Source organism: Mauremys reevesii, linkage group 4, assembly GCF_016161935.1.
Source record: "Mauremys reevesii isolate NIE-2019 linkage group 4, ASM1616193v1, whole genome shotgun sequence".
Classification (NCBI taxonomy): Eukaryota; Metazoa; Chordata; order Testudines; family Geoemydidae; genus Mauremys; species Mauremys reevesii.
Genome location: NC_052626.1, coordinates 13,242,281 through 13,257,876, shown reverse-complemented (window position 1 = coordinate 13,257,876; position 15,596 = coordinate 13,242,281).

The window sequence follows — 15,596 nt, the reverse complement described above, 5'->3', positions numbered from 1 at the left end:
CCTGGTTGGGAGGAGCAAAGCTGAAGCCCAAGGCCTTTAGCCCCAATCAGGGGGGCTGTAAACCTGAGCCCCGCTGCCTGGGGCTGAAGTCCTTGGGCTTTGACCCCAGTGGTGGGGCTGGAGCCTGGGCTTCAGCCCTTGACTCCAGCAGGTCTAAGCCAGCCCTGGCAACCCCATTAAAACAGGGTTGTGACCCACTTTGGGGTCCTGGCCAACAGTTTGAGAACCACTGCACTAGACCATTGCAACCCTACTACAGGGGTTGGGCCAGCTCTGAAAACAACCCAACCTTCTCAGGCTCAGATTGGGTCAGGTTGGCTCTGATCTTCTCTTCCTGCCCAGGAGGTTGGAGTGGTGGCAATTGTGTGCCCTGCTCTTGCTGGCCACCGCCTGCACTGTGTGCACTGCGGAGTTAGCTTGCCAATGAGTCACAACGTCTCTCATTCCACAGTGAGGTGACAGCAATGGCCAATGGGGGGAGGGAAGGGCCATGCAGGCGCTGTCATGCCAACCCCAGGTGCAGGCGGTGACCAGAGACATATTGTGAGTATGGGGAGCAGGTTTGGGGGGGAAGTATCAGGGTCAGGTCAGATCTGAAAATAACTTGATACTCTTGGGTGGAATTTGGGTCAGCTGTGCTCGGGTCTGGTCTGAGTCTGGGTCAGGCTTTAAAATTAGCCCTGAGCAGACCTGTACTAAGGACTGTACAAACCACATAACAAAAGCTGGTCACTGCCACAGTGCATACAGTAAGATAAGACAACAAATGGATACAAACAGATTGGAAGGCCAATAAAACACCTTGCTGCGCTACATACTCCTGCTGTCTCCTTACCCCATCCTGTTATTTATATTTTAAAAAAATCACTGTTGCTATTTTCAGATACATTAGTTACTACCACAAAAACGATAGGCATTCCCAAAGTAGACATTTGTTAGCAAACACTTAAGTTGCGACTTGTAAATTTAAATATGATTCACTGCAAATATTAAACTCTGGAATTCATCAGCTAAGGTTAATTATATAGCTCTTGCCCAACTGTAACACACTGTTGATTAATACACATCTATACACTGGGCATTTTTGGCTGTGCAACACCAAAACAACTTTAACTCTGTCCTAGCAGTACAGTAACTCCTCACTTAATGTTGTAGTTATGTTCCTGAAAAATGCAACTTTAAGTGAAACGATGTTAAGCAAATCCAATCAACTGACTTGTGGCATTTAGGAGGCGGGGGGAGCGAGGACTTGGTGCAGGCTCCCCTTCTTTCCCCCCCACCTCCATTGGGGAGCCTGTGCACTGAGTCCTCACTCCTCTCTCCTGCCTCCAAAACACCACAAGCCAGCTGCTTGCCGCCAGCAGGAGGCAGGGGGAGGAGGGGAAAGGCGCTGATCCACGGGGTGTGCCAGTGGGCAGGAGGCACTGGGCAGGGGAGGGGGGTGAAGGGAGGCTGCCAGCTTTGGAGAAAGCAGGCAGCCAAACAATGTAAGAGTGGAACATTGCACAACTTTAAATGAGTATGTCCCCTAATTGATCAGCAACATAATAACGAAACAATGTTAAGCAGGACGACTTTAAGTGAGGAGTTACTGTAATTATGTGGGAGATGGAATGGAGAGGGGTCTTTGAAACAACTTTATCTATCCATAACATTCAATTTCACTTGACCTGTCAATGCTTTTCTTTCAGCTCCAAAGTGGATGTGCTGACTCTACTGTTCTTGACCTAATCACATCAGCCATGCCATCAGAGGCTCGCTCACCTGCACATCTACCAATGTGATATATGCCATCATGTGCCAGCAATGCCCCTCTGCCATGTACATTGGCCAAACCGGACAGTCTCTACGTAAAAAAATAAATGGACACAAATCAGACGTCAAGAATTATAACATTAAAAAACCAGTCGGAGAACACTTCAATCTCCCTGGCCACTCGATTACAGACCTAAAAGTCACAATATTACAACAAAAAAACGTAAAAAATTGACTCCAACAAGAGACTGCTGAATTGGAATTAATTTGCAAATTGGACACCATCAAATTAGGCTTGAATAAAGACTGGGAGTGGATGGGCCATTACACAAAGTAAAACTATTTCCCCATGTTTATTTCACACACACCCCTACAGTTCCTTACATCTCCTTGTCAAGTGCTGGAAATGGGCCATTTTCATTACCACTACAAACAGTTCTTTTTCTTTCCTGCTGGTAATAGCTCACCTTAACTGATCACTCTCCTTATAGTGTGTATGGTAACACCCATTGTTTCATGTTCTCTGTGTGTATATATATATATCTTTCTACTGTATTTTCCACTGCATGCATCCGATGAGGTGGGCTGTTGCCCACGAAAGCTTATGCTCAAATAAATTTGTTAGTCTCTAAGGTGCCACAAGTACTCCTGTTCTTTTTACTGTTCTTTATGCCTATCCACCATCCGCATGACAAATACTGTATAAAATCCTTAGTAGACAAGCAGCATACTAAAGACCATCATTCTCTATTCTCCGTTAAGACTCCATGTGTTCATCTCTCCATAGGTTTTTGTAAGGCACTTATCAGTGTAGTATCTAACCACAAATCTAATTGATGTGACATCTACAATTCAAGTATCTGTACATGCAGAGCTAATGTATCTATGTATGCAAACCTCCTAGGCCCACATCATGAAATTATAACATTGACATAAAAAAAATCAGTTTTAGCCATTTGACAAATCATATACTTGTAACTGGCTTCATAGATCGGTACAGTGTTTTCCTAAAATTTAAGAATTCTGGAAATGTATACTGCAGACTTCTTAAGCCCGTTATGAAATTAAATGATGAGGAGAAGATGGCCAGTGGCTACTCTAAATTTACCTTGTTATTAGCCTTTCTAAATGTAAGATGTCGACAGTCATAGTCTGCACTTCTTAAGCTATTGATTCCTGTCTTTCTTTCATCCCATGAGTAAGGGTTAGGTGGATTAGGCATTAGGTATGAAAGAAACGAAGATAAGAGTTTGGTGTCACTGCAAGAGGAGCGTTGATTGTTTTGCTATTGACCAGACAAAAATGTTCAATGTATGGGTGTGTTAATGGGTGTTCAGACATATACAGGAATATAGCTATTGTCAGCCTTACATAGTATACTACACATTTAAAGTTGTCCTTAGTAGGTAAATTTCATTTGTAAATGTTGGTCCATCTTTTTATTAAAATATTTTTAAAATGTAATTTTAAACAAAGTAAATTAACCAATTGAACAAGAAAAACAAAAACTAATTTAACGTTACTAATTAATTCCAGACAGACCTAAGCATAATAATATCAAATATATTGTTAATTATTATATGAGGAACATCTTAACATTATAATTCTACAGCATCATCAGGTAAAATGGGTTATCAGCAATATCAATCTACAAGTAGTCCTAGAAGACAGATTTACATTCAGAGGGTCCTTTTTGTGAAAGAGAATATCTGAGTTGCCAGTTATTGTAGTATTGTGTAATGGGAAGGAGTTTGTATTTAAGTGCCTCTGTTCTGTTCTTTCTAGGTTCTTGTACTGTGCTCATGACCCTAGGACGAGTGCTTCCCACTAGAGCATTAAGCAACGTGACTAATATCTGTCATGTGTTTGTTCTCTCATCCTCTTCCCCAGGAGGAGAAGTGTGTGCAGTGAAGTGTTTTGTGGATTTTTAAAAAATAATATATACACCTGCTGCTATATGTTTATGTTAGAGAAGGCAAGGTCAAAGAAATACACCTTGCACTTGGAGCAAAAGGTGGGGAGGTTTGTGATGCTCCTTATTTCCTGTGGGAGTTCATTCCACAGTCTTGGGCCAGCCCCCGAGAAAGCTCTGTCTCCTCTCCTAGCCTGCTCTCAGACATCCTTCACACAGAAAGTGGAGTCCAAATGCATCCCCTTCCTGGAGTTTGGTTTTATTTTCCCAGAAATTAACAATAATATAACATAATCAGCTCTTTCTAGGCCCCCATAACCTAATATCTGATCACCTTATAAAGAAGTAATTTATTATTTGTATTATCATAATGCATAGGAGCCCTAGTCAAGGACCACACAGAACCTGATTGTGGTAGGCATTGTACAAACACAGAACAAAAAGTTGGTCTCTGCCCGCTGTGAAGCAAGGAAGCATGCATTTTCTGTTTTACAGGTGAGAGAGCTGAGGCATGGGGACATTTAGTGCTTGATCCAAAGCCCAATTAAGTGATTGGAAAGACTCCTATTAATTTATCTGTGCTTTGGATCAGGCCCCAAGTGACTTGCCCAAGGCTTCACAGAGAGTCTGTGGCAAAATTGGAGACTGAATGCAGATATTCTGAGTTTCAGTCTAATGTCTTGACCACAGGAGCAGCCATACTTTTCCTAGGGCCAGCTGCTCTCTATGTTCCACCATCTAGATTGCTAAACCCGTTCCTCAGATTCTATCCAGCACTCGGGCACCTCGAAACACTCATTTTGATGGGGTTGTCGTACCAATTCCTCATGATCTAGATTCAGTTATCCCTATTTTTTTGGACTGTCTTTCCCACTTCCTAGAGGCCTGGAAACAGGTCACCTGCAACTGCTGGGTTCTAAACACAGTGGAATTTGGTTATACCCTCCAATTGATTTCAACCCTACCTTCCCCGTCCCTCTTCAAGGACCCCTCTCACAAGCTTCTGCTAGAGCAAGAAGTTCAATACCTCCTCAGCATGGGAGCAGTGGAGGAGGTTCCACTACATCTAAGAGGAAAAGGGTTTTACTCCCATTATGTTTCGATACCCAAGGCCAAGTGAGGTCTCAGACCCATCTTAGACCTGCGTCGACTCAACCATTTTTTCAAGAGGCTAAAGTTTCGCATGGTGTCCTTGGGGGTTGATCATTCTGTCACTGGATCCAGAGGACTGGTATGCTGTCCTTGACTTAAGATGCAAATTTTCACATATTGATCTTCCAAGGACACAGAAGATTCCTGAGGTTCATGGAAAATCAAAGACATTACCTGTTTGTGGCCTTGCTGTTTGGCCTCTTGGTGGCCCCCGAGAGTCTTCACCAAAGGCATGGCAGTGGTAGCGGCCTTCCTCAGGAGAAGATGACTGCCTCATCAAGGGCAGGTCTCAGGTGCAAGTGCAGTCAGTCATTGCCCTCATCCGATCAACCTTCTAGGCACTGGGCCTTTAGATCAACATTCAGAAATCAAACCCTGATACCCATTCAGAGAATAGAATTTATTGGGGTGTTTCTTGACTCCCAACTGGTGAGGGCTCTCCTCCCAGTGAGTTGTTTCCAAGAGATCAATACGTCGCATGCAGTCTCAGCCAATCACCACAGTCAAGCTTTGTTTGAACCTTCTCGGTCATATAGCTTTGTGCACATATGTTGTTCATCACACGAGGCTGTGACTCAGACTTCTCCAATCCTGGCTCACTGTGGTCTACTCCCCTTGAAGACATCGCCTGGACAAAGCAGTCACGGTGTCACCTCATATTCTCTGCTCTCTGTCATGGTGGCTGTATCCTCAAGTGATCTGCGAAGGGATTCCCTTCACAAAACCTCAGCCATCGGCACACCTGTCTCCAGTGCCTCAGAGATGGGGAGCCCATCTAGGGATGCTCAGGACCCAGGGTCATTGGTCTGTGGAGGACCTATTGCTTCATATCAATGTCAGGGAGCTCAGGCCAGTCCGATTGGCATGCTAGGCATTCTTACCCCATATTGCGAACCCAGCAGTCTCGACCCTCACGGACAATACATTGGCCATGTACTACATCAACAGATAGGGAGGGGCTCATTCTTTCCCGTGTCAGGAAGCTGTACGTCTATGGAATTCTGCATCGAACACTCGATCAAGATCGAGGCCTTGTACCTGCCAGGGGTACAGACCCAGTTTACGGCTCAGTAGGTCCTTCTTGACTCATCACAAGTGGTCCCTACACCCGGATGTCGTGATAAGCATCTTCCGCAGATGGGGCTTTCCCCACATAGACCTGTTCGCCACACAGTCCAACAGGAAGTGACAGCATTTCTGCTCCTTGAGTGGTCACAGCCCTGGCTCCATGACATACGGCTTCTTGATGAAGTGGTCTCATTACCTGTTCTACACCTTTCTGCCTATCCTGCTAATCCACAAGGTACTGCAAAGATGTTAATTTATATGGATAAAGCAGGAGTGGCCAACCTGTGGCTCCAGAGCCACATGCGGCTCTTCAGAAGTTAATATGCGGCTCCTTGTATAGGCACAGACTTCGGGGCTGGAGCTACAGGTGCCAGCTTTTCAATGTGCCACAGGGTACTCACTGCTCAACCCCTGGCTCTGCCACTGGCCCTGCCCCCACTCCACCCCTTCCCGCCCCTGCCCCTGAGCCTGCTGTGCCCTCACTCCTCCCCTTCCTCCAGCACACCATGAAACAGCTGATCGGGAGGTATGGGGAGGAAGGGGGAGGCAGGAGGCACTGGGAGTGGCGGGCGGAGGAGCTGATGGGGGGCTGCTGATGTATTATTGTGGCTCTTTGGCAATGTACATTGGTAAATTCTGGCTCCTTCTCCAGCTCAGGTTGGCCACCCTTGTAATAAAGGGTCCAAGAATCAAAGATGTTGACCCTGAAGCTGTCCAACATGAAATGGTTTTAAACAAGGTTTTGAGTTTGGTATACAGACACCTTAGCCTGCTTAGTAGCATGGCAAACACACCATTAACAATTCTTTTTAACCATTTATTAAAGATACAGAAAAATAAGGAAAACAGTTAAAGCATTTGAAATATAAAATATGAAATAAAAATAAGCCTTTTATTTTAATGTCTTTTGTTCCCGTTCCCTTTGGCTCTAGAGAGTTTTTGGGGAAAAAATCCACATTGTTTTAAGAACATAAGAATGGCCACACTGGGTCAGATCAAAGGTCCATCTAGCTCAGTATCCTGTCTTCTGACAATGGCCAATGCCGGGTGCTTCAGAGAGAATGAACAGAACAGGTAATCATCAAGTGATCTATCCCCTGTCACCCATTCCCATTATTTGACAGTCTTGTAGATGTTATTAAAGATGGTCGTAACTGTCTTTTTTGGGGGAAAAGAGAAGATGATAGTTACAATGGGCTGGAGTTGTCTCACATGCCAGGTGATGTTCAGGGTTTAGTTGGTGGAGATATTTTTGTGGATCTGGATGAAGAAGGTCCAGAGTCCCAGGAGAAGGTGGGGATGGCAGCCAAGACAGTGAAGCTTGCACCTTTCCTTTTTTTAGTAAGGCAGAGCCAGGTGGACCCCAAAAGGAGTGCTGGGTGGAATAGCTTGTCCTTTCACTATTTTGTCCACCAGTTAGGCCTAATTTTTGACACACTAATTTTGTTTTATTGATATTTGGTCCCACACTTTTTTTGTTTACCGGGCATGATTTTAAGACAGTCCCTGAATTATGTTAGTAAGCTTTTTAGATTGCACCTTTTTCCATTAACATTTATTTTTATAGGTCATTGTGAGACTTTGTAAATTTATACTCATTTTTTACAGTTGAGCTTGCAATTACGGTAAATGTGTAGGTCCAATTTTTGCAACACACACTAGGGAGCTTGTTTCTTTCCAGCTGATTTTATTCCATTAGAATAAAGCCACCTTACAAATAATTAAACTTTTCCTGCAAGTGAGGTCTGTGCCTGGTTTTGTAGTGGCAGAGGGTTTCAGTAATATTTCTAAATTATCATTAAAAATGTTGTGCAAGGTTTAGGATTTACATTCCTCTAGTGTAAGGAACTTTGTTGATGAAAGCTTCAACTCACTGACAGCCTGTCTACTAAGCATAAACACTGAGTTGTTTCATCAATTCACAGCTGAAGAACTAATCCCATACAGCATAAAAAGAAATGTAAAATGGAAAGTATCTACCCTATCAAGGCAGGATTGTAAAGTGTTTTGGAATTTACAAAGAGAAATATATTCTACCACCAATATTATTATTGTCAAGTGGAGTGAGAACAGACTTGTAAATTGACAAAGACCCACTTAAAATTTGCAGTTATCTTCCTTTTGTCTTCTCAGTTTTCATTTAGGATAAATGAAAAATTATATTTTTCGTTGATTACATAGCTAGATTTTTTCCCCTTTCTCTTGCTTGCAGTTAATGCAAAAATCTCCGATTATGGAGGCAGTTTAGTTGAATATTTTATGTTTTGGGAAGGGCTTTCCTGTCTTGAAAGTCTCTTTCAATTGTAGTGTTTTGGAAAGCTATCATTGACCTGAGGACAGAGTGAATTACAAATTGCAAATCTGTGTGCTATTTAAATCACAAGTGACAGCCCAGTATTGACTGAGGTATATTCTGTGTCTTTAGTTTGACAGGGTGTAACATTCTATGGCCACATAGATTTCACAGTTGTCATTTATGCTCTATTCCGTGGCCACATAGACTTCATGGTTATATAAGTGAAGATAGAATGCAAGACATTCTGCTCCAGAACACAGCCCACTAGAACTTAAAGACAATTTGCAGCTGCAATAGTAGTATTAGTGTGTATTTATTTGGGTGCAAGCTACTACATCTCATGCCCTTGAGCACTTCATTCAGTAGAGGGCAGTAGTAGACATCCACTCTACCTAGTAAATTACCAAACTGTGTGATTCATTCCAAGCCACCATATTTATGACTGGGTTTCCCACCTGCCTCAATGTTCTGAGAAAGGAGACCAGGGTGTGCTTTACAGAAAGCCTAAAACTGACATACAGCATATTAGGCTGATGTTTTCCTCCAAGTGTTTTAAGTTGTTTTAAATTCTTTGCAGCAAGTTTGGTTTAGCTAACGAGCCTTAGAACATAGCTCTGAATTGGTTTGCTTTTGTGAGTTACAAAAAATTAGTAAAGAAGTGATCATTTATTTAAACCAAAATGAAGTCAAACAAGTCTAATATATGTTTGTTTTGGGTAAACTGTGCTCTAGACGTTCTCCAGTCTAAGGTCCTGATCTTGCATGCATTTAGGCACGTAGTCCCAGATACTTCCTTTTTAACAGGGGCGGCTCCAGGCCCCAGCACGCCAAGCGCGTGCTTGGGGCGGCATGCCGCGGGGGGCGCTCTGCCGGTCGCCGGGAGGGTGGCAGGCAGCTCCGGTGGACCTCCCGCAGGCATCCCTGCGGAGGGTCCGCTGGTCCTGCGGCTCCGGTGGACCCCCCGCGGCGTGCCGCCGTGCTTGGGGCGGCAAAATGGCTAGAGCCGCCCCTGCTTTTTAAACATTATTTTACTTTCCTCGTGCAAGATAATTAGTGTCAGGTAGTATGTGTGTGTGTGTAACATACACACACAGTATATAGATACAGTAGAACATCAGAATTACGAACACCTTGCGAATAGAGGTTATTTGTAACTCTGAACAAAACGTTACTGTTGTTCTTTCAAAAGTTTACAACTGAACATTGACTTAATACAGCTTTGAAACTTGACTATGCAGAAGAAAAATGCCACTTTCCCTTTATTTTTTTAGTAGTTTACATTTAACAGCCTTGTACTGTATTTGCCTTTTTTTGTTTGTTTTTGTTTTGTTTATTTTCACTGCTGCCTGATTGCATACTTCTGGTTCCGAATGAGGTGTGTGGTCACTGGTCAGTTCATAACTTTTGTGTTTGTAACTGAGATTCTCCTGTAGTTGTTTGTTTTTTCCTTCCTAAGTTGATAATTAGTACCTACCTTCCTCTTCTGATTATATCCCCCAAACAAGCAGAAGAATAAGGGTATGATCTCATTAGAAAAATTCTTAAGTAAAATTCCCACAATGCTTAGAGATCAACCATTGCGTTACAATCCCCATCACAATCTCCACTTGCTGCCATTAAAAACCATTAGACTGACCACTAAATCTGTATCTTTGTCTAAACACATTTCCGCTATAGCACCTAAAATACTCTTAGAGAGCTATGCTTTGTCATCCAGGCAACAAGGAAGTCATATTTTTTTTTACTGTGCTAAAATCATAAAATAATCCTAGGAAATATGACTGAGCTGATGATGGGGCGGGGTGATTGGAAGAGAATGGAGAAGTGAGTCATTGTTCTAGAAACTAAGGAACAAAGCATCAAAATGCTTGCAGGTATTAAAAAGGTTGTCTAGGTCTCAGTTGGATAGCCACTGTAATATTAGATGGGTTACTTGCACATGAGAGGACATTCCTGAGTAAGCAGACTGCTATAGGGGAGATGCAGGAAGTATCCTTGTATATAGTTGCGCACAATGGAGCCTAAATGGTAAAAAGATATATGTGCACAAATTATAAAGTACTCATTGGTTATGGTCTGGTGCTTAATGTACTGTAATAAGATTAAATAACTTTTGTCAGGTTATTCGTTTTTTCCAAAATGGGTCACAATTTCTTTTTAGTCTACTCTTTAAAGCTTAGAAAACACTGCCTTTTTTGTGTGTGAGTGAATTCAAAATGGATTTTCATAATTTCTTTGTATTTAACTTCTCTAATAAGGTTGGACAGATTCTCACAGTTTCTATTGCTAATACAATTCCCTGCAAATAGAGCAGAAAGTTCAGGAGAACAAAAGGAATGATCTAATTTTAGTAATGGTGCAGGCTGAGCCTGTGTAACCTCATTCCCTCTTTTATTCTCCTCCCCTTTTGAATGTCAGTATCTCTTCCAACACTGCTTCTTTTCATCTTGAATTGAATTCTTGTTGTGCATTGAGAACTTGGCTCAATGGATTTTTAGATAGCTTCCATCCAGAAGTATGCAACAAGTTGGGAAGTTTATCAATCTATTTCCAAATAATCTTGAACGGGTACCTTAACTAGTTCTGTATGGCTCATCTCTCTTCTAGAGTTCTTAACTTCCTAGAAAGAGCATGGAACTAGAAGACAAATGATACTCCTTTCTGTCTTGGAGGTGGTGCCTTATTTTTTTCTTGTAATCTGAAGTTCTTCATTTGGAAGGGTATTATGTGATATGTTCTTTAATTACTGTGCCACTGAGGCTTTTCTTCTTTCACTGCAGTACAGAAAAGTCTTTTGAAAATGTAGTTTCTGCTTATCAAAGTCTTATTTTACAGAATTATTTTAGTATGCTTTGACTGACAAAATGACTCAATGTCTGCGGTAGTTTTAGTCAGTCACCCTCATGGAACATGTCTTGTGTGAAACTAGGTTCACGTGCAGTGACAGGCCAGAAATATGCAGTAGGCTTTTCCTTGTTTCCTCTGTACTCTTTGAGGTGATATTTTGATGGGAAACCTCACATTAGGGAGTTAGCGGGAAACTGATATTTAACTGCAAGACACCTGTCGCTTTTGTTCTTCAGTTTAGTGACTGTGTTTGATCTCAATGCTGATGATACCACTCTTGAGTTAAGTATGGTAGATATGTATAAGGGAGCTGTGTAGGGAGAATTGTCTAGTGGTTAGAACAGGGAACTGGGAAACAAGACTAAGATTCTATTCATAGCTCTTCCAGGAACATGGTGTATCATATTGAACAAGTCTCTTAGCCTGCGTGTCCTTTAATCTCCATTTTGCATGGCTATTGTGAGGTTTAATGGTTGTAATTCTCAAAGTTTTATCCCATATTCTATTTTGATTTGCTGCTTCATTATGGTTTCTGTATATATCAACTTTAAAACTGTAGTGACATTGCTCTTAGTATTTAGGGTTCTTCTGTATATGGGAATGGCCCCCTGGAGTGATGTAGTTTAAAAAGTGTAGAGAATGAATGATGTGAGGCATAAGCACTATGCCTGTTTCACTTTCTTGACAGTTATGCATTACAAGATCTAGTGTAAACGCCATCCATGCTCATAAGGTGTGCCAGCTCCTTCCAAAAATACTGTTTGATATCTGATGCCTGTCTGTGATATAAATATGATGGCAGTTTTTTTTTCTGTTGAAGAATATTTTGCTTTTATCCATACAAAATGCACTTCTTTCCCATTCGCAGTGTCAACTACTTCCCTCATATTAAGGTATTCTCACTTAAAGGTTTAGGTTGGACATTAGGAAAAACTTCCTAACTGTCATGGTAGTTAAGCACTGGAATAAATTGCCTAGGGAGGTTGTGGAATCTCCATCATTGGAGATTTTTAGGAGCAGGTTAGACAAACACCTGTCAGGATGGTCTAGATAACATTTAGTCCTGCCTTGAGTGCAGGGGACTGGATTAGATGACCTCTTGAGGGCCCTTCCAGTCCTACGATTCTGTGATCATCTCAAGTGATTTTATAAAAATCAACTAATCCAACTATAGTTGTTTTTGTTAATCAGAAAAACTTAAATCTGAAATTCCATGTAATTCTAAATCTCATTTATTTTAGCCATGCAACATCTTTGGCAAATTCTGGTTTGTGTTTCAGGAGTCTGTTGCATACTGTAGCTATAACAAAAGTAGCAAATTTAGTTGTTGAAAAACAAATGGCAGTTTATTTTAGCCCAGTTGCTACACACAGTTTCCCAGGCACTCAGGCACCAATTCAGCGAAACACTTAGACCTGTGCATAACTTAAGCATGATAAATCTTACGGATGCCTTAACTGAAGCCTTAGTCCTATTGAAGGCAATGGGATGACTCGCATGCTTAAAGTTAAGCATGTGTTTAAGTGCTTTGCTGGATCAGGACCTCATGGTTCCAACAAGCATAAATTATGCTTGCACTGGTGAAGCTGAATGTTAAATACTAGGATTCCCACAATCCTGTCTCAAATAAGTGAAAATAACAAGCTATATTCCTAATCTGAGGGGCATAAAACTCTGATGTGAGTAGAAATCTGTTGTGCAAAACTGTCCAAGAAAGCAAAAGGCTCAAGAACAACAAGGGATTTAGTGAAACGTACTGAGGGAATTTAAAAGACCTTCCTTTCCACGCTGTATTTTAACATGTGGAATGGACTACAAAAGCAGCAATATAATGTGAACAGAGTCCAAAAGAAGCTAGATAGAGAGTACTTAGATGAAAAAAAATGATAGGCTACAGAATACTGCCCAAAGTTTTATATTGGCCCAAATGTCTCTTTTAAAAATTCATGCTAATCATTCAAAACAAGTAATTGTTCAGTGTCCAGATCTCTTTCATTAATTTAATAGATTCTGAGGCCAGAAGGGACCATTATGATAATCTAGTTTGACCTCCTGTATATCACAGATCATAGAACTTCCCCAAAATTTAGTGTCAAACATATAGTAGGGGTCAGATGGGCATATTTATCAAATCCATTAAATACTGTGAACAGAAATGTTTATATAATGGTCAATGCTACCATGTTGTCATACAAGAATACATTCCTATGGTTATTGTAATAGCACACAATTGTATGTAAGGTATTATTTCTGTAGAGCCCCAAAGTGCACATTAGGATAGATTTGATGTATTTTAGGATCTGCTTTATGCAGTATTCCCAACCACAAATGTTCAAAAATCATGAGTCAATCCCCAAAAAGTATCAGACTGATTTAAAAATGATGAAATTAAAAAAAGCACATTGTGTTTTTATTTGACTTCTGCTTTTTGAGTCTTTACGGGTCATATTTTCAAGCTTTTCCATGAAACCGTGAGGGCTCAAAACCTACTTAAAAAAAAAAAGAAAGCTGAAACATATTACAGGAGCTGGGGCTTTATGACCCCCCCCCCAAAACAACAACAACAAAAAATAAAAAAAATAAAAACTAACATGAGACTTGCAACAAAATCATCTGTGGCTATAAAGGAAGATAGGTCCCTGCACTGAGCTCACGGTCTAAGCAGGAAACAGAAAAAGGAATAGGGAAGGAACTTTCCCTGCAGAATTCTTCCCCCACCCATCTTTCCTCATGCACTAAGAGGCTCAGGTACTACAACATAAAAGCTTTGAAAAATGAAACATGTTCAGTGTTGCTTAGTCCTCTCCCCTCTTCTGGAGTAGCTGGATTTTTCTGCTAAAATGATCAGCAGTGAAATAGTTAATGCTGATGCTGCCTACAGCATCATTGTTAGGGACTGGCACACACTAGGGACAGTCATTGTCATGTGCAATTATTTGGTTGTGATTAGTAACATTCCAGACATTTCTTGAGCCACATTAAGAAATCCAGTGTCTGGCCTCAGACTCTGCCCCTGTAGCATTTACATTGGAAGTCCTTCCAACAGAAACCCACACTACTTCCCTCAGATTTCCTGGTGAATTTCTAGCAACTACTTTCAACTGTGGGAGTGGCACCAGTTTGACCAAAGATTGTTTCCTATTGCAGAACACGAACTTTAGTACTCTCATAATCTACTCAGATCAATAACCTGGAGTATTAAAGGGAATCCTTAGTAGAAAGTAAGGGAACCTTTCAGATTGGGGATGGGCAAAAGGGAGTCTTAATGATGTTAGACTTCAACAAAAGTCTATGGATCTTCAGTTGTTTTAATATTTTTTCCTGTGACTCTTTTGTAATAATTAAAGATTTCTGATGAAACAATGGTTTGCTCCAGCCTGTTACTCCTTCAATGACACTATAATTCTGGGGAATTTGTGCCACCACACTCCTGTCCATGACAACATGTCATGCCATCCTAAGCCCAGGAGAATGACTTCATTGCAGTGTCATGCAGGAGCAGCCAGGTCATAAAGCAGGATGTTCATGTTCAGAACTCAAATATCTGACATGATAGCAAAAGTAAATAAGAAAATGACTGACTGACTAAGCTTATGCAAAGAGCATTTCCCTGGATATTTAACTTCCTATATTGTCATTTGTATCTTATAATCCTGTTCCTGCAATAGTTAATTTAATAAAAATATGTTCTGCATACGTGAAGGATTTAGAGTCAGACCTACTCTCACACTGTATAGTCTCTCTATAAGGATTTTTATCCATCCAGCCAGGACCCACTGGTTCTGCACTCTTATCTAACAATAGTGGGAAAATGCGACATCCCTGATGGGTGTCTCTAGTTATGCTAAATATGGGGACACAGAACCTGTGAAATGTCTCATAATCTGGACTCTCCATAAAACAGATTATTAAATTTAAATGCCTAGTGAATCCATCTTCTTCTTTACCCCTGCTTTGCCATCTCTCCCTCTTGGGATGAGTATTTAGTGGTTAATGGAGTGGACGGGTAGTCAGGGCTCTCAGGTTCTTTCCCCAGCTCTGCCACCAACCTTGGATTATTCACTTTTTACTAGAGATGGACTCAGAACTAAATCCCTTGAACTGGTGTTTTGGACTCCAACCTGAATTCAGCTTTCTTAGCTTTATAATAGATGAACCAAAATCCTTCACCAAGGCTATTTGGGATGAAATGTTGGCCCTCAGTGAAGTCAGTGGGAGTTTGGCCATTGAGTTCAATAGGGCCTGTGCCTTTGGCCCATTCTAAGGTCTGAAGTCTCCAGCTGTCTACTTTTGTTTTTACTCAAGTAACTTAGGCTACTTCAGAAACCTCTAGTCCCTTTCCTTAGATCCAGTGGCATCATATTTTTTTCAATAGACGAATGTACTGTACTCACTTTTCCAGTCACTCAATATAAAATTTCGTGGCCTTCTTTCTTGAGTTTTCTGCTGCAAATTCAACAATATTAATGAAGTCCACATACCAATACACCCTCATTACCAAAAGGGGAAACCTCAGAGCTGTCAGATGTGTGTATTGTTATGCAGCACCTTGGTTTCCCTATGGTG